Here is a 24,342-nt window from a genome sequence, read left to right as displayed (position 1 = left end):
CAAACGATTGCGTTTTGTTTCGAAACGAGTATGCAGCGTTGAATGAGTGTCCTAAATGTGGTGCCCCTCGATATAAGAAAAAGTTGTCTCCTGCTAAAGTCTTATGGTATTTTCCTATAATTCCGAGATTTAGACGCATGTATCGTAGTGAGACTGATTCAAGACACTTGACTTGGCATGCAGATGAAAGAATTATTGATGGAAAGTTGCGACATCCGGCAGACTCACCACAATGGAGTAAAGTTGATACTGAATATCCTGAATTTGGAAAAGAAGCAAGAAACCTTCGGTTGTCATTGTCTACTGATGGAATGAACCCGCATGGTATTCAAAGTATCTCGCATAGCACATGGCCTGTGATTCTTATGATTTATAACTTACCTCCGTGGCTATGTATGAAGCGTAAGTACATGATGTTATCTATGCTAATTTCTGGGCCTAAACAACCAGGGAATGACATAGACGTATACTTGGCACCCTTAATCGAAGATTTAAAGTTTTTGTGGGAGAGAGGTGTGGAGGTTTACGATGGGTATAGGAAAGAAAGTTTCAACTTGAGGGCGATGTTGTTTGGAACAATTAATGATTTTCCAGCATACGGAAATCTATCCGGGTACAGCAACAAGGGTCAAAAGGCGTGTCCTGTTTGTGAAGATGAAACCGATACGACACGATTGGCGCTTTGTCAGAAGAATGTCTTTCTCGGCCATCGTAGATTCTTAAATTCTAATCATCACTACCGTGGGTGGAGAAAAGCATTCAATGGAGAGGCCGAACATCGTACAGCCCCGCCTTTTTTGTCAGGTGATCAAATTTTTGAAAAGGTGAAAGATGTGAGCACTCAGTTTGGCAAGCCTTTTGCACATTCAATTGTCAAGGGTGGGTGGAAGAAGAAGTCAATTTTCTTTGAACTTCCATATTGGAAGTCGTTGTACGTAAGACATTTCCTGGATGTTATGCATATTGAAAAAAATGTATTTGACAGCGTTATAGGTACGCTACTCAATATACAAGGAAAGTCTAAGGATGGCGTTAACATAAGGAATGACATGGTAAACATGGGGATGAGAACTGAATTGGGGCCCGTGACGAAAGGAAGACGAACATATCTGCCACCTGCTGTTTACACTCTATCTAGAAAGGAGAAGAAAACATTGTGTAAGTTCCTCAGTGAAGTAAAAGTTCCAGAAGGCTACTCTTCAGATATTAGAAGACTTGTGTCCATGAAAGACCTCAAGTTAAAGAGTTTGAAGACGCATGACTGCCATGTTATAATGGAACATTTTTTACCAATAGGTATACGTTCTATTCTGCCAGAAAAAGTAAGAAGCGCAATAACTAAGCTGTGTTTCTTCTTCAGGTCTATTTGCAGTAAGGTGGTCGATCCCGCGATCTTACCAACATTGCAAAATGAGATAGTTGTTACTTTATGTGATCTTGAAATGTATTTTCCTCCCTCGTTTTTTGACATAATGGTTCATCTAGTCGTTCATCTTGTGAAAGAGACACAACTGTGCGGACCAGCTTATATGAGATGGATGTACCCTGCTGAACGTTATATGAAAATATTAAAAGGGTACGTGAAAAACAGAAGTCGACCGGAGGGTTGTATTGCCGAGCGATACGTTGCTGAAGAAGCGGTTGAGTTTTGTACTGAATATCTGTCAAATGTTCAATCAATTGGACTCCCCAAATCTCATATTGTCGAAAAAAAAGAAGGAAAAAGGCTAATTGGAAATAAAGTTGTGACAGTATCAATGGTCGAACGGGATCAAGTGCACTTGTATGTTCTGCACAATGAGATTGAGGTTGAGCCGTTTGTTGAAATGCACAAAGTTGTTCTCCGAGATTTAAATCCAAATAGAAATGAGAACTGGATAGTACGAGAGCACAATCGAAGTTTCATACCGTGGTTTAGAGATCATATTTATTCAAAGTATCGTTCAGATCCTGCTTCAGTAACAGAAAGGTTGAGATGTTTAGCCTATGGTCCATCTGTAATTGTACTTTCTTATAGCGCATACGCAATTAATGGATACACATTTTATACCAAAGAACAGGATGATAAAAGTACTATGCAAAATAGTGGTGTTACCTTGGTAGCTGAAGCTATGCACATATCAAGTGCGAATGACTTAAATCCGAAATTTGCAAATTTGTCATATTTTGGGGTTATCGAGCGCATTTTGGTGTTTGATTACGCGAAGTTTCAGATTCCTGTATTTGGTTGCAAGTGGGTTGAAAATAATAGTGGCGTACGAATGGATAAGTCAGGATTTTTGCAAGTGGATCTCAATAGGGTAGGGTACAAAGATGAGCCTTTCATTCTAGCCTCTCAAGCTAAACAAGTGTTCTATGTCAATGATCCGACAAGTACGAAATGGTCTATAGTGCTTTTATCTAACAAAATAGTTGATGAAAAAATTGAAGATCAAGGTGATATTGGTGTTGGCATTGAATCTTGTACAAGAAACGATCAAAATGAGAATGAATCTTGTATTAGAAATGATCATAATGAGGGTATTTGGATCAATCCAACCGTCCGCATTGTTAAGAGACGCGTAGTACACAAACCTACCAAGAAAAGAAAGAGACGTTAGTGATAAAGGTAATAGTATACATAGTCCGACTAATTTGTTTTATTCAATTTGGTGCATATTCTCGTTTTGTACATAACTTTTGAACCATGTATCCGCTTGTTGACTTCTTTACATGTAACTATACTATTTTGACGATTCCGGAGCTGCTCATGCACTTATCTTTACATTTCGGGACTATTTTTTTATCGGTTTTGCTTCTGCCCGTAATCAAAAGTCGGGCTTAGGGTCTGAATTTCGGAAAACCGACTTTGTTTTTGAGTCCGTGGCGACGTTTTACCATAGCCATGTAAATTTCGTTCAATTCCGATAACTTTCTTTTTTTACGCTTATTTTGATTTGTACCGATTTCGTTTCCGATTTACTTGTACATGCATGGTTTGACTTTCATTTGACTTGTATAGATTGTTAGCTTATTAATAGTGTACTAATGTGCTTTAGTTTGTTTGATACAAGTTCAATGGCTTCAGATAGAGATGCTCCACCTGAAAACCCACCTGAAAACTTACAAGAAAACTCACAAGAAAGAGTTGCTTCGGATACAAATGCTCCACCTGATACTGAAGCAAAAGAGGTTGCACGAGGCATCACTATTATGAGGGGAATCATACGACATAGAGACCAAGGATTAGTATACCGATTGGAATGGAATTCTGATAAACAACCAATTGGTCCTAATTCTCCAAAGTTGACAAGTTATATTGGTACACTTGTCCGTATGCATATTCCGGTCTCCATAGCTACCTGGAAATCGAAAACGAAAAATTTAGAATTGGAGGAGAAAAAACAAGCGATTTGGGAAGAGCTTCAGGTATATATCATATATGGTTAATTGTTGTTATTATCTTGACGATAAATTGTTTAAATTATTTATACTAACACACTATGCGTACGTTTTTTTGCAGAGGACTTTTGAGATACCAGATGAACGTAAAAGCTACATACTTAGTTTGGCCGGCAAGAGATATAGAGGGTGGAAAAGTTTTTTGACAAACACCTATCTTAAGGATAAAGATGGAAAATTTCTTGAAGATGCACCGGGACGGCCAACAAAGTATGCGACCTTCATTGATGAAGCAGATTGGGCTGAGTTTGTAAAGCAAAGAGATGAAGCTTTTCAGAAAAAGAGTGCCACGAATAGGGAGAGAGCATCCAAACCCGCGTATCCATACAAAAAAGGGCGTTTGGGATATGCACGCTTAGAGGATAAAATTGTAAGTAAATAGAAATTCGATTTAATTAATTGTCTACATGTGCATGTTTTAATTGACGATTTTATCGTTTGTGTCAATGCATAGTTGGAGGAGACTAAAAGTGAGGAAGCTTCACTTCCTGTACATGTGTTGTGGAAGGAAGCTCGTGTGGGCAAGAATCACGCTGTCGATCCCGATGTTCAGAGAGTTTATACTGAATGTGTAAGTATAATACTGTGTCTTTAATTAAATCAAATGTTTTTTAATATATAAATGACTTTTTATCTCCACTAATAATTATTTAAATGTAAATGAATTACAGGAGACCTTGTCGCAATCGGCATCCACCGGTGAGGAGAGCGTACTTAGTAGAGTACTAGATGCTCCCGAGTATCCCGGTCGGGTGAGGGGTAAGGGTCATGGTGTGACTCCAACCTCTTTTTACAAGAGTCCTAGGAGAAGAAATCCTTCAAATGAAGAAGTGTTGCAAAAGTTGGCGGAATTGCAAGCACAAGTCTCTGAATTGCAAAGAGATAAAGAAGTGTATATGAGAGAAAAGTGCAACACTTCATCGGTGAAAGAAACTAGTGATAAGGCTAGTATCAACTATCAAAGGAAATTTCCCGAGGTAATTATAATTTTTTTTCCTTTTAAATTGTTCTATTTTATTAATGATAATGACTTTATATTTACTTTTGGTTTAGGGCATTTCATCTTGCCAACTATACTTATCGGAACCGAATTATCGACTAGTTGGCAAGGGAAAAGTGCACAACACTTCGGGAGATTTACTTCACCACAGACCGCTCCCGGATGGACACCTGAAAGTATCGGTGGATGTTGTATTAGATCGTGATGCGATTCTACCGGTACCTGACATGGTCTCAGAGACGACATTGCTGCGAGATGCAATAGGATCGTTTGTTGCATGGCCCTCGGAGCTCATTACCATTAGTGATGAGGTAAATTGAAAACGATTATGAATCATTTAGTTTTCGAATGTCAATTCTAAACCGTTTATTAATTATGTTTTACATTTTATTTTTAGACTGCTCCTATAAAACCCGTAATTAAGGGTAAAGGGATTTTACAGGAGGAGGAGTCTGTTGCATCGCTAAAAGAGGTACATTTAAAGTGTTAATATATAATCTGAATCAAAATATGCATGATTTTATATTTTACCTAACTTATATGATTTTTAGGCATCCGCTCGGGAGTCACAACAAGTGACGCAACAGGTTCGTAGCGTACCACCCAGTGGTCCTCCGAAGCAAGCGGCAAGAAAAGGCGGTGCTTTTGTGCCTCGATACCGGGCGACACTCGCAACAATGGTTGATATGTCCGATATGAAGGATGGTGCTTTACGGGAAATCGATATGGATGAAAGTGTCTTCGGTATTGAGTTCAAGTCACATATTACAATTGAAGACTTGCAAGAGATTTTTAACCATGATCAACTAGGCGTCAGTAATATGCAATCATACATCCGGTAATATTCACTCATCCGATATATTATTTAATTAGTCCCACAATATAATTTATTTACACTTTTCAATGAAAAGAATCTAATGTTTATTATGTTTTTATTTAAGGTTGTTGTATGACAGAGTGTTGCGCGGGACTGCATTGTCTAACAGATTCCGGTTCGTGTCTTCCGCCCATTGCAGCGGAATGGAAATTGTTTCGGATCCGGAATCTGTTAGACAGCGCTTAGTCGATAGATTCATGTCCACCGGCAATACAGAATGTCTGCATCTTTGGGCGTATAATACCCGACCAGTAGGGTTAGTTTCTCATTCTTTATTCATCTAATCTCTGTTTCTTTAGTGTATAGCAATATTTTCATATAACCTATTGTTTTAATTTATAGAGCACACTGGTTGCTGCTTGCTATCAACCCGATAAGGGAAGTCGTGTATTATCTGAATTCGGTAAAGGGTGAATGGACCAATTATCCGGCCATGAAGGAAATCGTTGATTTGTAAGTGGGATCGTTCTAAATATATATTCGTGTATATTTATATATTTACTTATTTGTGGGATTGATCTAAACATATGCTTTTATATATTTGTTAATTAGATCAATACAAGTATTCCGTAGTCAACGGGACGCACAGGTATCCCGGACTAAATCAAACAACATCACCTGGATCGAAGTGCAGGTACATTACTTTTCACAAATTTGCTTATAATATTTATGCTACTTGGTAAAACAAGACAACTTATATAGAATCTTATTTGTTTTTCTATGTAGTGTCCGCTACAGCGTAACAGTTCAGACTGCGGATACTTTGTATTGAGGTTTATGAAAGAAATCATTCAGGCGAATCAATTAGAGATTCCTCCCACGGTATAAAGTTATAACTTAAGATAATTTCATATAATTTATTACATTTACCTAAATATATTATTCATATTATGTTTTTGTTTTATAGTACCTTGACGAATTCCGTGCTGCTGGGTACTCGAAGCTAAAGTTAGAAGAAATCAAAGAGGAATTGTGTCAATTTTATATTAAGCTATTTTTCATGCAGATTTGAACTATAATATTGTTGATTTTGTAATGATGTATATATATAATTTTGTAATGATGTATATATATAATTTTGGATATTATAATGGTATATATTAGTATATATATTGTCTTACTGATGGCTGAAATAATATAGTCGAAAATATATTACAGGTCGAAAATATATTACAGGTCGAAAATATTACAGGTCGAAAACATTACAGGTCGACTGGGAGGATTAAATTATAGGCTGCACATAAAAATACCTCATTTAGCAACTACAGCGCTTCTAAAAAGCGCTCTTAAAGGTCCACATACTAGAGCGCTTCTTAGTAAAAGCGCTGGCAAAGACCAGTAAAAAAGCAAAAAAAATTAAAAAATTACGCAGCATACAAAAGCGCTTTTGGAAAAGCGCTCTGGTAGGCCCCCCTATGAGAGCGCTTTTTCCAGAAAAAGCGCTCTCATAGGGGGGCCTACCAGAGCGCTTTTCCAAAAGCGCTTTTGTATGCTGCGTAATTTTTTAATTTTTTTTGCTTTTTTACTGGTCTTTGCCAGCGCTTTTACTAAGAAGCGCTCTTAAAGGGGGGTCTACCAGAGCGCTTTTTCCAGGAAAGCGCTCTTATAGGGGGTCCTACCAGAGCGCTTTTTCCAGGAAAGCGCTCTTAAAGGGGGGGTCTACCAGAGCGCTTTTAAAAGCGCTTTCGTAGCCTACGCCAGCGCTGGCTTTGGCAGCGCTTTAAAGCGCTGTTAAAGGCCAAAAAAAGCGCTGTGAAAGCCCTTGTACGGCGTAGTGATTGTGCAATTTATTTTTATCGTCCAAGATTTAAAGTCACACTTATTCAATCCCCCCCTTTCTAAGTGTTTTTCTATCCTTCAATTGGCATCAGAGCGCCGGTTCTAAGGTGCAAGCACTTAACCGTGTTTAGAAAAGATTCAGGAAGAGAAAAACGCTTCAGTAAAAGATGGTTGATGAAAGTGAAAAGACTACACCTACACCTGCATCTACATCTGGCTCTGCTGAGCAATACAACGGTAACAATGGTTATACTAGACCGCCGGTATTTGATGGTGAAAACTTTGAATACTGGAAAGATAAACTGGAAAGTTACTTTCTGGGTCTAGATGGTGATCTATGGGATCTTCTGATGGATGGTTACAAACATCCAGTAAATGCCAGTGGCGCAAAGCTGTCAAGGCAAGAAATGAATGATGATCAAAAGAAGCTTTTCAGGAATCATCATAAATGCAGAACTGTTTTGCTGAATGCTATCTCTCATGCTGAGTATGAGAAGATATCTAACAGGGAAACGGCCTATGACATATATGAGTCCTTGAAAATGACTCATGAAGGAAATGCTCAAGTCAAGGAGACTAAAGCTCTAGCCTTAATCCAGAAGTATGAAGCCTTCAAGATGGAGGATGATGAAGACATTGAAAAGATGTTCTCAAGATTTCAAACTCTTACTGCTGGATTGAGAGTTCTTGACAAGGGATACACCAAGGCGGATCACGTAAAGAAGATCATCAGAAGCTTACCCAGAAGATGGGGTCCTATGGTGACTGCATTCAAGATTGCAAAGAATCTGAATGAAGTTTATCTGGAAGAGCTTATCAGCGCCTTGAGAAGTCATGAAATAGAGCTGGACGCAAATGAGCCTCAAAAGAAAGGTAAGTCTATTGCATTAAAATCTAATATCAAGAAATGCACTAACGCTTTTCAGGCTAGAGAAGAAGATCCTGAAGAATCAGAATCTGAAGAAGAAGATGAACTGTCCCTGATCTCCAGAAGGCTAAATCAACTCTGGAAGACCAAGCAAAGGAAGTTCAGAGGCTTCAGAAGTTCAAGGAAATTTGAACGTGGAGAATCTTCTGATGAAAGAAGATTTGACAAGAAGAAGGTCATGTGCTATGAATGCAATGAGCCTGGACACTACAAGAATGAATGTCCAAATCTTCAGAAGGAAAGTCCCAAGAAAAAGTTTCATAAGAAGAAAGGTCTTATGGCAACCTGGGATGAGTCAGAAGATGATTCAGAAGATGAGCAGGCCAACTGTGCGCTGATGGCGACAGAAGATGACGGATCAGAATCTACATCAGAATCAGATTCTGAAGAGGTATTTTCTGAACTTACTAGAGATGAGTTAGTTTCCGGTCTAACTGAACTTCTGGAACTCAAGTCTCAGATTAGTCTCAAATACAAAAAGCTGAAAAAGCAATTTGAATTTGAAACAAAGAAGCTTGAGTTGGAGAATTCTGAATTAAAAGAAAAACTTTTAAAATTATCCAATAATGTTGGATCTCCTTCTGATTCAGAAAAATCCACTCCCAGTCTAAACCATATTCTGAAAGAATATGATTTAAGTTTCAGGAAGTTCTTATCTAGAAGTATTGGCAGAAGTCAGCTAGCTTCTATGATATATGCTGTGTCTGGAAACAAAAGAGTCGGCATTGGTTTTGAGGGTGAAATCCCATACAAACTTGAACCTGTTGATGAGATGAAAATCACATACAAGCCATTGTATGATCAGTTCAAGTATGGCCACTCACATGATATTAGGCACACTTCACATGCTCAAAGTTTTCACATTACACACACTAAGAAGCATGTGACACAACCTAGGAAATATCATGAAACTCACATTAAGAATTATCATGCTGTTCCTCCTATTGCTTACAATGTTAAATCCAAGTTCAATCAGAACTTGAGAAAATCTAACAAGAAAGGACCCAAAAAGATGTGGGTACCTAAGGATAAGATTATTCCTATTGCAGATATCCTTGACTGCAAAAAGGACAAGGCACAACATGTCATGGTACCTGGACTCTGGATGCTCGCGACACATGACAGGAAGAAGGTCTATGTTCCAAGACCTGGTGCTTAAGTCTGGAGGAGAAGTCAAGTTCGGAGGAGATCAGAAGGGCAAGATAATTGGCTCTGGAACTATAAAGTCTGGTAACTCTCCTTCCATTTCTAATGTACTTCTTGTAGAAGGATTAACACATAACCTCTCATCTATCAGTCAATTGAGTGACAATGGTTATGATATAATCTTTAATCAAGAGTCCTGCAAGGCTGTAAATCAGAAGGATGGCTCAATCCTATTTACAGGCAAGAGGAAGAACAACATTTATAAGACAGATCTGCAAGATCTTATGAGTCAGAAGGTGACTTGTCTTATGTCTGTTTCTGAAGAGCAGTGGGTCTGGCACAGAAGATTAGGTCATGCTAGTTTGAGAAAGATTTCTCAGATTAACAAACTGAATCTGGTCAGAGGACTCCCTAATCTGAAATTCAAATCAGATGCTCTTTGTGAAGCATGTCAGAAGGGCAAGTTCTCCAAACCTGCATTCAAGTCTAAGAATGTTGTTTCCACCTCAAGGCCATTAGAACTCTTGCACATTGATCTGTTTGGACCAGTCAAAACAGCATCTGTCAGAGGAAAGAAATATGGATTAGTCATCGTAGATGATTATAGTCGCTGGACATGGGTAAAATTCTTGAAACACAAGGATGAGACTCATTCAGTGTTCTTTGATTTCTGCATTCAGATTCAATCTGAAAAAGAGTGTAAAATCATAAAGGTCAGAAGTGATCATGGTGGTGAATTTGAGAACAAATCCTTTGAAGAATTCTTCAAAGAAAATGGTATTGCCCATGATTTCTCTTGTCCTAGAACTCCTCAGCAAAATGGAGTTGTAGAACGAAAGAATAGGACTCTACAAGAAATGGCCAGAACCATGATCAATGAAACCAATATGGCTAAGCATTTCTGGGCAGAAGCAATAAACACTGCATGCTATATTCAGAATAGAATCTCTATCAGACCTATTCTAAATAAGACTCCCTATGAATTGTGGAAGAATAGAAAGCCCAACATTTCATATTTCCATCCTTTTGGATGTGTATGCTTTATTCTGAACACTAAAGATCATCTTGGTAAGTTTGATTCCAAAGCACAAAAATGTTTCCTTCTTGGATATTCTGAACGCTCAAAAGGCTACAGAGTATACAATACTGAAACATTGGTTGTAGAAGAATCAATCAATATCAGGTTTGATGATAAGCTTGGTTCTGAAAAACCAAAGCAGTTTGATAATTTTGCAGGTTATGATATTGACATATCAGAAGTTGTTGAGCCAAGAAGCAATGCATCAGAAGCAGAGCTTCTCAGAAGCAAAGAATCTGAAGATCAAGTATCAGCTTCTCTGGAGGATCTAAGTATTTCTGAAGAACCATCTGTCAGAAGATCATCTAGACTCATCTCTGGTCATTCAGAAGATGTCATTCTTGGAAAGAAGGATGATCCAATCAGAACAAGAGCATTCCTTAAGAACAATGCAGACTGTCAATTAGGTCTGGTATCTTTGATCGAGCCAACTTCTGTTGATCATGCTCTAGAAGATCCAGACTGGATAATTGCTATGCAAGAAGAACTGAATCAGTTTACAAGGAATGATGTTTGGGATCTTGTTCCTAGACCAGATGGATTCAATATAATTGGTACAAAATGGGTCTTCAGAAACAAGCTCAGTGAGAAAGGTGAAGTGGTAAGGAACAAAGCCAGACTGGTGGCTCAGGGTTATAGTCAGCAAGAAGGGATTGATTATACAGAAACCTTTGCACCAGTGGCCAGGTTAGAATCTATTCGTTTATTAATTTCTTTTGCCACTCAACATAACATCACTCTCTATCAAATGGATGTTAAGAGTGCCTTCTTAAATGGTTACATAGATGAAGAAGTTTATGTCCATCAACCTCCTGGTTTTGAAGACTCTATGTCTCCTAATCATGTTTTTAAACTTAAGAAATCATTGTATGGATTGAAACAGGCTCCCAGAGCTTGGTATGAACGCTTAAGTTCTTTCCTTCTGGATAATGGTTTCACTAGAGGAAAAGTGGACACTACTCTCTTTTGTAAAACCTTTAAAAGGGATATTTTAATTTGTCAAATATATGTGGATGATATTATTTTTGGAACATCTAATGCTACACTTGGAAAGGAGTTTGCTGAGTCTATGCAGGCTGAGTTTGAAATGAGCATGATGGGAGAACTCAAGTACTTCCTTGGAATACAAATAAATCAAACATCAGAAGGAACGTATGTTCACCAAACCAAGTATGTGAAGGAACTTCTGAAGAAGTTTAATCTTCTAGACTGCAAAGAAGCCAAAACTCCTATGCATCCAACATGCATCCTAGGTAAGGATGAGGTAAGTAAGAAGGTAGATCAGAAGTTATACAGAGGTATGATTGGATCTCTCCTATATCTGACTGCTTCTAGACCTGACATTCTTATTAGTGTTTGTTTGTGTGCTAGATTCCAATCAGATCCTAGAGAATCTAATTTAACTGCTGTTAAGAGAATTCTAAGGTATCTGAAAGGTACTACTAATGTTGGCTTAGTTTACAGAAAATCTAAAGAATACAACTTAGTAGGATTCTGCGATGCTGATTATGCTGGAGACAGAATTGAAAGAAAAAGTACTTCAGGAAGTTGCCAATTTCTTGGAAGTCATTTGATCTCCTGGTACAGCAAGAAGCAAGCAACTATTGCTCTATCAACCACAGAAGCAGAATATATCGCTGCTGCTGGTTGTAGTACACAGATGCTCTGGATGAAGAGTCAGTTAGAAGATTATCAGATATTTGAGAGTAACATTCCTATATTCTGTGATAATACTTCTGCTATATGTTTATCTAAAAATCCTATTCTTCATTCAAAAGCTAAACATATTGAGATTAAACATCATTTCATAAGGGACTATGTTCAGAAGGGTGTTATTTCTTTAAACTTTGTTGATACAGACCATCAATGGGCTGATATCTTTACAAAACCCCTGGCTGAAGATAGGTTTAAGTTCATTCTGAAGAACATCAGTATGGATTTATGCCCAGAATGAGAAGATGAGAAGTTCTCATGTATGAGTATCTTCTGAAATGAATGTGGAACATTTTTTTAATCAGAAGTTCTGATTGAATTCTTTTAGAAATTATGATTCGGTTATTACTAACGTTTCATTGTCTAAGTTGATTCAGAACCTCTTTTAAAGCAAAACAGCTGTAACATTTTATCTCGGGATGGTAAATCTGTCGTTACTATTCATGGATAAGCGCGCGTGCAGTTGAAGGGACGCCGACCATAGGTAACTGTGCTAGTCACCTCATTTGTCTTTATTATCTCTCCTTGTCACGTAACATTAAATGATTTTCATCATTCGTTTCATTTCATTTTCTTTTAAATACTCTTTAAACTCTTCTCTTTCCCTCTCAACTCTCTCTATCTCTGTGCATTCCTCATCAAGTTTCTCTCTCTCTCTCTCTTCCATATCAAACCCTACCTGTTCACTTTTCTGCAAACCCATCATGAACTCTTCATCAAGCCCAGGAAATAATGAAAATGATCAAAACAACAAAAGGAAAGCTGTTGAAACATCACCTTCCAAACCCAAAAAGATCAAAATCACCTATGATCCTCTCAAGGTGAATCCTTTCGAAGCAATGTTGTCTGGAAACTATTCTAGACGTGTGTTTCACCCCCCTGGTGAAAGCCCTCCATCATCTCCATCTTCTTCCTCATCTTTCGACCTTCAAGACTCAGCGTCCTCTTCATCTAACCTTTCTTCTCCCTTAATCTCTTCTGAAGAAATCTCTTCATCTTCACCCGCTGAGAATGTTGTCTCTGGTAAAGATGGTGGAAGATCTGCTTCAGGACCAAGTCTCCCTGATCCCTCGCCTGAAAGCCCAAGAAGCAGTCAATGAGGCGTTTCACTCCTTCATGGCATGCTGGCACAGACGTTGTCTTAGCTAGGGTCCTAGGATTTGGTCTTAGTAGTTTTATTTTTCTTTGTTGCACATCTTCTTGTAATCCTCTTTTGATTATCAATAAGAAGCGTTTATTTTTCACTTCACTCCTTCTTTGTTTTTACATTCAAGTGTTTCTATTTGTCTTATGCATCTGAATCTTTTGAAATATTCTTTTTGATGTTATGACAAAAAGGGGGAGAAGATAAATGATAAATGATTTGATTAAATCTATCAGTTGCTGGGTAAAGAGGCTCCCACACATTCACTAACAAGAACTGCAAGTTCTATATGGTTTAAGTGTTTTGCAGGTACAGAGAAGTGAAGTGAATCTTCAGAAGCAAACACTAGAAGCAAAACCATAAGAAGCGTTATTCTGTAAAAGGAATAAGCTCTTGGAAACTGAAGCAAGCTGAGTGCTGTCAAGCTTCAGAGATCAGAAGCAAGAAAGAAGAATGAATCAGAAGCACTGATAATAGAATTTGAATATCATTGTCTATCCTGTTCTGACAAAATTCTATTTGCTCTGATACATTATTTGCTCTGATACATTATTTCAGCCTATATGGCTCTGATACATATAATGTGTTCAAACATACATTTTATGTTCTAACTCGTTCATGCTGACTTTTGTCGTTTAGTTTTTGTTCTGTAACATTTCAGGATGTAGAGATGCTCTGATGATGCTCTGGTACATTCAACAATGTTCTAATACAAATCTAGCATGAAGTGATGTTGGTAGATATTCAAAGTTCTGAAGCTATCCGAGGGAAGCAGAAATCAGAAGATGTGAATGTTCTAAAAGATCCAGAAAACTCAAGTTCTGATGCTGTCCTGAATGGAAGCAGAAATCAGAAGCTGTGAATGTTCTGAAGATCAAAGAAATTCAAGTTCTGAAGCTGTCCTGAATGGAAGCAGAAGTCAGAAGCTGTGAATGTTCTGAAGATCAAAGAAATTCAAGTTCTGAAGCTGTCCACGATGGAAGCAGGAATCAGAAGCTGTGAGTGTTCTAAGGATCTAAAGAAATTCAAGTTCTGAAGCTGTTCAATGGAAGCAGAAGTCAGAAGCTATGAATTCTCTGAAGGCAGAAGCTTATATGATCGTCTCTACCGAAATAATCAGGGAAGTCTTTTATCAAAGTTCTTCGAGTATTTATTTCAGGGGGAGATTATTTATCTCAGGGGGAGATTGTTAATCTCAGGGGGAGACATATTCATATGCTTATGCTATAGCTGTGTAATTTGTCTTTTGCCGTCTACTCTTTCTGATCGCAAATTCATATCATTTATATATGTTTTTGTCATCATCAAAAAGGGGGAGATTGTTAGAACAAGATTTGTTCTTATCAATTATCTTAGTTTTGATGATAACAATAATATGAATTTTGCTTAAGATAATATGGTACTCTAATCCAATGCAATTTTCCTTTCAGGAAATATATATAAAGAGTACGCATAATTCAGCGCTCAGAAGTTGTGTCTCAAATGGTTCAGCATGCAACATCAGAACATGGTCTGGCAAGACATCAGAAGATGGTCGAAGCAGAATCAGAACATGGGTCTATGGAAGCATCAGAAGAACATGAGATCAGAAGCACTGAAGATCAGAAGATGGTATCACGCAACAGAAGCACTTCAAGATCAGAAGATCAGAAGATGCTATGCACCAAGCTGTTTTGACTCTGATGATATTCAAACGTCGTATTCACAAACATCAGATCAGAAGGAAGTACAGGTGGCAGACTACGCTGACTGACAAAAGGAACGTTAAAGCTACTAAAGGCAACGTCAGTAGACACAGCGTGAACAAGGCTCGAGGTAGTTGACAAAAGCGTATAACATTAAATGCAATGCTGTACGGAACACGCAAAGCATTAAATGCACTCAACGGTCATCTTCTCAACGCCTATAAATATGAAGTTCTGATGAGAAGCAAGGTTACCAATTCTTAACAACTCTGAACGAAAATAAACTTGCTGAAACGCTATTCAATCAAAGCTCAGAATCTTCATCAACTCACTACATTGCTGTTGTAATATCTTAGTGAGATTAAGCTTAAACGTTAAGAGAAATATCACAGTTGTGATTATCGCTTTTAAGAAGCATTTGTAAACTCTTAGAATTGATTACATTAAGTTGTAAGGAACTAGAGTGATCGTGTTGATCAGAATACTCTAGGAAAGTCTTAGGAGTGAACTAAGCAGATTGTAACTAGAGTGATCGTGTTGATCAGTAGACTCTAGAGAAAGTCTTAGAGGGTATCTAAGCAGTTGTTCCTGGAGTGATCAGTGTGTGATCAGAAGACTCTGGAAGACTTAGTTGCGGACTAAGTGGAAAACCATTGTAATCCGTGCGATTAGTGGATTAAATCCTCAGGTTGAGGTAAATCATCTCTGCGGGGGTGGACTGGAGTAGCTTCGTTAACAGCGAACCAGGATAAAAATAATTGTGCAATTTATTTTTATCGTCCAAGATTTAAAGTCACACTTATTCAATCCCCCCCTTTCTAAGTGTTTTTCTATCCTTCACATATGTGGTTTCAAATACCTTTGTAAATTGAATTTTGTAATGATCCGTGTTTGGATGTATACAAAATGTTTGTTTATCTTTTGAAAGATGTTTTGAAAAGAACGTTAACTTTGTAATGATCCGTGTTTGGATGTATACAAAGTATTGTCTTTTTGGAAAGTTTTGTTTTGAAAAACAACAGTGTATGAGAATTTTGTTTGTTTTGAGCAAGCAAACTAGGAGGTCTACCTTGAGTTGTAAGGTCTTTATCCTATTTCCTTTAAAAATCTATCCTTTCACCGGATATAAACAAAAGGTTCGATTTTGTACTCGAAACAGTAGAATTTTGACTTTTGATTTTGAAAAGAATGAGAAGGGATTACCTTAAGAGGTGCAAGTGTGATTGTGATTGGATTCAAATATTTTATCTTTGAAGTTAGTGATCTAACGGTTCAATTTTATCTTTGACATACACGCAGTTTATATTTGCTGGAAATTAAAATGCGGAAATGTGAAGTGCGGAAAGTAAATCTACGCTATTACATCGATTGTGCAGGAAATGTAAACTAGCCTATTTACATGAATTTGACATCCTATACATTAATCTAGGAATTTAAATTGCAAGAAAAATAAAAGGCATGTTTTTATTTGGATTTTTATGATTTATTTTAATTATAATTAATGCATGATTAATTAAATTAAAATGAAGAAAAAAGATGAAAATAGATTTAAACCTAGAAATTAAGTTTAAAATATGTACAAAATATTTGTCAATTAATTTTAAAACAAAACTAATTTTTTTGGAATTTTTGGAATTGATTTGAAATTGATTTAAGTTAATTAAAACATAATTATGCAAATAATTATACCAATAATTAAAACTTAAAGAGAAAATTATTCAAAATATGTTGAAAATTAGTTTATAATATATAAAAAATATTTTATATAAAGAACAATTTTTTTTATGATTTTTGATTGGTTAGAATAATTAAAAAGCAAATATATAAATATATACTAATCAATTATGCAAAATATTGAAATTTTGAAGAAAAATAAAATATTTTTATTTCAGAAAATAATATATTATTTTAGAAGTCTAAAAATATTTTTTGTGTATTTTTAAAACTATTTTAATTAATTTAACAAAGAAATTAAAATAAAAAATAGAAAATAAAAGGATACTGATCAGGTGTGGTGGGATTGAGAGTCCATGGTAAGGAGTGTTTTGTCTGGAGCGTTGGATGATGTGACTGGAACGATCATGTGGTCACTGAAACGAGGGAGCATGATGCGTACATAGCCTGCAAAGCACTGAATCATATATTTAAAAAAAAACAAACGCGCGCAGGGCAGCCAATGAGAGGCTGCCACGAGTTCGTCTTCTTCCTCCGTCCGTTGGCTTAGGCCTGCAACTGTCACTAAAGGTTTTAGTGACGGTTTTTTGCTGTAGCTACATGTCCTGCAAAATAACGAATAGGGGTAAACCTAAAAATAAATTTGGCGCGACCCCTCCATTCAATTCGTCTGATCCATACGAACTCAATGGTACCACTTAGAACCTCTAATTTTGCCTATTTCAGAAAGCCCTAATTTTGAAACTATGAACCCTAAAATGGTAGTTTCGTGTATACGTGTTCAAACTTCAATTAAGTTTCCAGAAATTATCTACACATCAAACCAAACTCAACTATATGTCTACATCTTGTTAAGCATGCGTGGATAACCAGATACGAATTGATTTAAGTTCGAACAAATTATGACCTGTATAGCTCGATTTAGTGAGCTTCAAGGCTTGTAATTGATTGGGATACGTTTATTGATGTTCAAAGATGATGTTTGAATGCTTTGTTTGAACTGAAACTAGTTAGAAACTAAAATTCGAATTTTGAATTTCTTTCAAAAAGTTCCAAGTGGTTACAAGTGTATTATGAGTAAGGCTTTGTTTCTGAACTTCTCTCTTTCATTACTGAAGTATGCTAGCCTATATATAAGCATTGAGTGCTTAGAATTGAAGCTAAGAAGCATCTAGTTGCCTTTGTGGAATTCTTGAATTTTTTATATTAAAAAGCTTTGAATTATTGACCAAGTCTTCTTGTCTTCAATGCTCTTGCCTTGCTCTTCAATTCTCTGCAGAAAAATGAAGATTCCTTGGGTGAGTCATGCTTAAGATTTAAGCCATCCATTATCCTTTCATTTTTCTTTTTAATTTAATCTTAAAATAAGATAAAATTATGCAAAAAATGAAATAAAAATGGTGTGGGCTTAGTCTTGGTCGTGGGAGGCCCATAATATCATGGAAATGATGTTTGAACCATGAAAACTTGGCCCCATTTGGAAAAAAAATTCATTTTTGAGCAATGTTGGTTTTATGCATTTTCCAAAATTTAGCCAACTTCAACAAGGTGTAAATCCCTCAATTTTTGTCATATGAAGGAGATCTTGCACTTTTTGGAAACCTCAAAGAGTCCTCTAACCAATGCCTTTGGTCTCATGTCAAAATGATTTTTGATGCTCTTTGTGTGTCCTTTTGAAAAAAGTGTCTTTTTGTTGACTTTGAAAATGACCTGTAATGTCTTTGATCATATTTTTCAAATGGTGAATCCAATGACCATGGGATCAATGGAATTTGAAATATAATTGAATTTCCTTCAAAATGAGCTTTGGTTTGAATTTTTTGGATGAAGGATGAGAGAGTTATGATCAGTCAAAGTTGAGTTGACTTTTCAGGCAAAAACCCTAATTTTGAATCTTAGGGTTTTGTTGATTTTTGATCTTTCCTTGATGAATTATGATCATCCAATGATCAAATGATGAATCCTTTGACAAAATATGGACTTTGACAAAAAATTTCATTTTTGACTGTCTGTTGACTTTTTTGGTCAAACGGGTCGTCTGTTGACTGTTTGAGCTGCTGACGGTGCGTCTGAGTGAATTGAAGTTTGAAAATTTGTATGATGGTACTTTGAGATATATGGATGTGTATGAAATCCATTTGAGCTCTCAAAAATTTGTTTCTCCTGTAAAAACAAGAAAACCCTAGTCAGGGACTGTTTATGTAGGAGACAGTTAAGCGTACCTGATTTTTATGCAGTGTTGAGTCTCTGCTAATCGCGTGATATTCAGAAGACTTCTAGAACAAAAATATTGGAATTTTGAATTGTGAAAGATTGATTTGATTGATGGTACAAAACACTGAGAATTGTACTGCCAGCAGTTTGGCTGTCGACTGACTGTTCAGGTATTGACGTAGCAGTTAGAGTGAAAAATCAACAGTCAAAGTTAATTTTCTTTTTTGTTGTTTTTTTTTATGTGAAAAATGAAAGTTTATTTACATGACTTGTTAAAAATACAGACATAATAAATAACTAATATATACTATTACCAGTACAGTCTGAGTTTCCTGATTCTGCGCCTGCAAAAAGATTTAACTCTGTACCAATTGTGTCAGTACTATTTATCTGTAAATAAATAAATAGCATGTGTGAAGTAATAAACAGTATTTGGCGTTTGCGTAAGAATAAATTCAACTGCAAGCCAAATTACTGTATAAGAAAAATTCTAAAACTAAGTATTTCATATGTTAGGATATTTGTTGAAATAAAAATCCATGATTATATGAGACTCTTAATTTTCAGATTGGAGTTTTCTTGAAAAAAGATGCGGGCAAATTTTGGGGTATAACACGATCGCACATTTCAACGGGGTATTTTATGATTAATCTGCATATGTGTGATAAGTTTTATTTAGACAACGAGGGAAGACTCGGTGTATGCAGTTAATGGAATTTTTTTTGATGTTTTTTAAGGGTGTTTTTTAGGATTACCAATTTCCGAAAAAAGAAAAGGAAAAACTAAACGAAGGAACAGAATGACATTTTTATTTATTGACAGTCATTTCTTGAAACAAAGACCCTATAAAACAAAACTCTATTGCTTTGGGCGAAGCAAAGAGGGACATTTTCCTAAGAAATAGTAAAATGCAAAGCCCTGTGAAACATCTCTTCACCCTGGGCTATGGTGAGAGGACAAAATAACGGTGAAAGTTCCTACTTAGGAGTGCGAACAACAGTTGAAACTTCAACAGCTGTCCAATAGTGGCGAACCCCATTGTGCCCTAGGTAATTTGGAACCTTAGGCTTAAGCTGGCCTGTGGTAGGTATTGATTTACCAACCACTGTCTTTGCAACACTCAGACGATCTTCTTCTACTTCAGCAGACTGAGCGGTGTGAGCATACCCATTTCCAAGTGGAGTATGTCGAACTTTCTTTTGAGGAAACTTCCAATCTTCTGAATGGAGAGACTCGTTGTCGGAGACACTTTCGAGATCATCCTCTTCTGTATTTTGGTCTTGCTCTTCTCCCAAGATGGCATTGACTAGATATGTGAACTCTAGATCAGTAGCCTCGGAAGGTGACTTGGGGATATAATCCTCAATGATGATTTCACCAGTCGATGATGATGAATAGCAAGGGTTATACATCTCTTTTGGCTAAGAGAGGTACTCAAAATCACTGTTCCATCCAGTTGGAACAATATCTTTAAGAGAGATTCTTGAAATTTCAGGAGCGGAGTATTTCACCATGTAGTCGAATTTTCCGATTGGTTCTCCTAATGTATCCCAAGTCTCTTCGGGGATATGAGGAACTTCTTCTGATGAACCATGACTTCTGGTGGTGAAGCTGTTAGTAACTTCATCACTGTTTGGTTGAGTCTTACTTTCAGATCCCTTAGTCGGATAACAACAAGGTGATTCAGACTCTGATAGGGCTATGTATCCTGCCTCGAGAAGGTAGGACATACATTCCACTTCAAAATTCTCATCGGTGTCTTCCGTACCGATGGTATTGACTGTTTGTTGAACAGGTTGAAGAAAACCTCCGCTGCGGAAAGTTTCTTGAATTGGAAGAACTACCTCAATTCCTGGAATAGTCTTTGATGATGTTGGAAAGAATCCAACTCCTGTTCTGTTCTTGTTGTTGGTAGGAATATTAATGTGCCCCCAACCACTGGTAGTGCCATCCTTTACAACTTGGATTGCATCTCTGTAGGAAGAGATAGACGCTGCTTTCTCCTTTCCTTTGTCCAAGGAAAGTGCTTGGAATTTAGTTCCAACAACTTCTTTTGGTTCTATGTCGGAGAATGATGACAGGTTGCTGACGATCAGAGCTCGTTCTCCACATACGGTTACCAATTTGTCATTTCTTATGAACTTCAGTTTCTGATGAAGTGTTGAAGTAATTTCCCCAGCCTCATGAATCCATGGGCGACCTAGCAAACAACTGTATTGTGCTGGAATGTCCATGACTTGGAAAGTGATTTTGAACGTCTGAGGTCCAATAGTTATGGGAAGATCTACCTCTCCAAAAACTGACTTTCTTGATCCATCAAATGCTTTGACGATGACATGACTTTTTCTTAGAGGGTAATCTTCGAAAGATAATCTTGACAATGTTGATTTTGGCATGACGTTGAGAGAGGATCCTTCGTCTATTAGGACTCCTGTGAGTGTATCACCCATGCAGCCAACTGAGATGTGAAGTGGAAGATTATGGTCTACTCCTTCTTCAGGAAGATCTTCATCACAGAAACTTAGGTTAGTTCCGGCGGAGATGTTGGCAACGATGTTGTTGAATTGGCTTATTGTGACGCTAGGTTCTACAAAAGCTTGTTCCAAAACTTTCTGTAGAGCTTCCCTATGAGCTTCAGAACTCAATAGCAGGGAAAGGACAGAAATCCTAGACGGAGTATGTAGTAATTGATCTACAATGTTGTATTCACTCCTCTGGATTAACTTCAAGATCTCATCATTTTCTTTCGCTTGAGCAGCATTGGTCGGATGATTGTCTTGCCTATGTGGTACTTCCTCCGAAGGTTTCTCCACATTTTCTGTTGTTCTGTTGAAGGCTCGTCCACTTCTGGTGACTCGACTAACATCAGCAATGTTGACAACAGACGGTAATGGTATTTCCTTACCATTTTCAATGAATGTAGCATTGTACTTGTATGGTATAGCCTTGATAGACTCATACGGTACAGAACCTGGTAAGTAGATGACTAACGGAGCAATTGCTGTCTTCCTGCTATCATACTTAACTTGCATTGGTTCAACTTGATTAATTTGAGGAGATATGGTAAAGACTTCATCATCTTCTCTGTTGCCAAGAACGGTAATGGTATTGTAGTTCATCAGCTTTTGAATGTCGTTGCGAACACGCAAACATCCTTGTGAATTTCTTCGACAAATTCTGCATCTACTGTAAGCGTGGAAATCTGTTCCAAAGTAGGCAAGTCCATTTAAAGTTTTATGGAACCTGACTACCGATCCTTCGAGGTCTTCAACTTTGTAGATTTTGTATTCTCCTGGACATCCTTGAACCATGTTGATGTCATGTTCAGTTCTGACTCGGATATGTTGAATCCATCCTAAGTCCATTTGTTCTTGTAATGCAGCTTGAACTACGGCACATCCTTGATTATTCTTTGGACAAATATCGCATGTGAAGTAGTTGTGAGGTGGTACATGGTCGTACCCAGCTTGTTTAGCGTGCATCTTGACAAGATTTTCCCCTATCTGACGAATGTCGTAGATTTGAATGACGTTAGGGTGTTGATCTATCACATTTACTGAAGCTTCTTTATGCTGCGGAAAAGGATTTGCTTGGACGTTTGGACTAGTATCTTTGAAGGATAGCATTCCACTCTTCACTAATCGTTGGACGTCAATCTTGAAAGGGAAACAGTTCTCAATATTGTGACCTGGTGCCCCCTGATGATAGGGACAAGATTGGTCAGCCTTATACCATGGTGAGGAACTGTTTGTAGGATTTGGAGGACTCCTTGTCTGAATGAGTCCTTTTTCCAATAATGTTGGAAATAATTCCGCATACGGCATTGGTACGGGGTCAAAGGCAGGATACCTTGGAGCCCGATTGTTGTAATTTAGAGGTCGAACCTCCTGCTGAGGTTGCTGCGACCTTTGTTGAATTTGTTGTTGCAAGACCTGAGGTTGATAAGCTGGCGCTGAGTTAACAACCGGAGTTATTGCTGCAACTTGAGGTTGAAATTTCTTCTTGATTTTGTGCAAGACATTGCTGACATCTTGATCCTTTTTCTTCTGGAAAGAACTTCCATACTTCCTTGGACCAATAGAAGATTCTGGTTCTTTGTTCAAGCGTCCTTCCCGAACTGCTTCTTCTAAACGTACACCCATGTTTACCATCTCGGTAAAGTCACCTAGTGCACTTGCGACCATTCGTCCGTAGTAAAATGGACTCAAAGTTTTGAGATAGATTTTTGTCATTTCTTTCTCTTCAAGTGGTGGATAAATTTAAGCAGCAACTTCACGCCATCTCTGAGCGTATTCCTTGAAGCTTTCTCTATCCTTTTGAGTCATGGCCCGGAGTTTATCTCTGTCGGGAGCCATATCCAGATTGTACTTATACTGTTTGACGAAGGCCTCTCCGAGGTCTCGAAAAGTACGAATCTCTGAACTGTCCAAGTTCATGTACCATTTGAGTGCAGCACCAGTCAGGCTGTCTTGAAATAATGAATGAGTAGTTGTTGATTATCAGTCTGAGTTGACATTCTTCGAGCGTACATTACGAGGTGACTTTGTGGGCATGAATTCCCTTTGCACTTCTCGAAATCTGGTACTTTGAATTTGTGAGGAATCTTAACATTTGGAACTAGACAGAGGTCTGCAGCATTCTTTCCAAATAGATCTTGTCCTCGGAGAGTCTTGAGTTCCTTCTGCATTTGCAGAAACTGTTCCTGGAACTCGTCGAATCTTTCATACACGCCAGCGTCCTCACTGGGAGCGTAATGATATACTTGTCCGCCCTGTGGAGGAAAAGTATGCATAATGGGCTGTGGAGAAGCCATGACAGCAGATCTTGGAATCTCAGCATTCTGTTGCGCGAAACCCATTGCCGTTGCTCTTGGAACTTCAATTTCCAGAGGTTTGTAACCCTCCGGTGGTTGTATCTCCATTGTAGCTCTTGGAACTTCACAAACTGGGGGTATGTACCCTTCTGGAATAAAGTTATACGGCATGCCCCAAGGTCGGTTGGGTGGCATGGTATACTGAGGAATAGGAGTAGAAACAATCTCGGAAACCACAATCCTTTGCGGTTCTTCTGGCGTTGGTCGATTATGTGCAACTACCAGGGCTTCTACCATGCTATTGAGCCTTTCAATAGCATCTTTGAGAGTAGTAATCTCTTCTCTGAGTTCTCCATTCTCTTGCTCAAAGTCATCCATTCTTTTCTTGCGACTTGAACGAGTGTTGTATGGATGAGACAGCTTGAAAGTCTTGGTTCACCTCCTTCTCCTCCTCTCTTTCTGGAGAAAGGAAAGTGACTATTAGATCCGCGACAATTCTCGTGTCAGTGCGTCCGACTAAAGTGATGTATGATATGCAATTAAGTTAATATTTTTTCAAGGAAACACCATAATTACGTTATGAAACATCAAACTTTTATTAATTAAGCGAAAACGCCGTTTTTTACACATTTTGAAAAAGAAATACAGAGAAACAGAGAGAAAGGACTCTAAAATTTTGACGAAGAGCCGACTTCACGTCCTAACATCTTCTTCTGTTTCTTGAGCTGAGCGTTCTCTGACGTGAGTTGATCGATGATCCAGGAAGCAGGAGGGATATGATGAGAAAGTGACGTTTGTGACACTTGTCAATCGAGCACTTCAAGTAACTCATCCTTCCTTCTTAGGCTGT

This window comes from Vicia villosa, linkage group LG7 (genome assembly GCF_029867415.1).
Source record: "Vicia villosa cultivar HV-30 ecotype Madison, WI linkage group LG7, Vvil1.0, whole genome shotgun sequence".
NCBI classification, from domain to species: Eukaryota; Viridiplantae; Streptophyta; class Magnoliopsida; order Fabales; family Fabaceae; genus Vicia; species Vicia villosa.
This window is presented reverse-complemented; position numbering follows the sequence as displayed.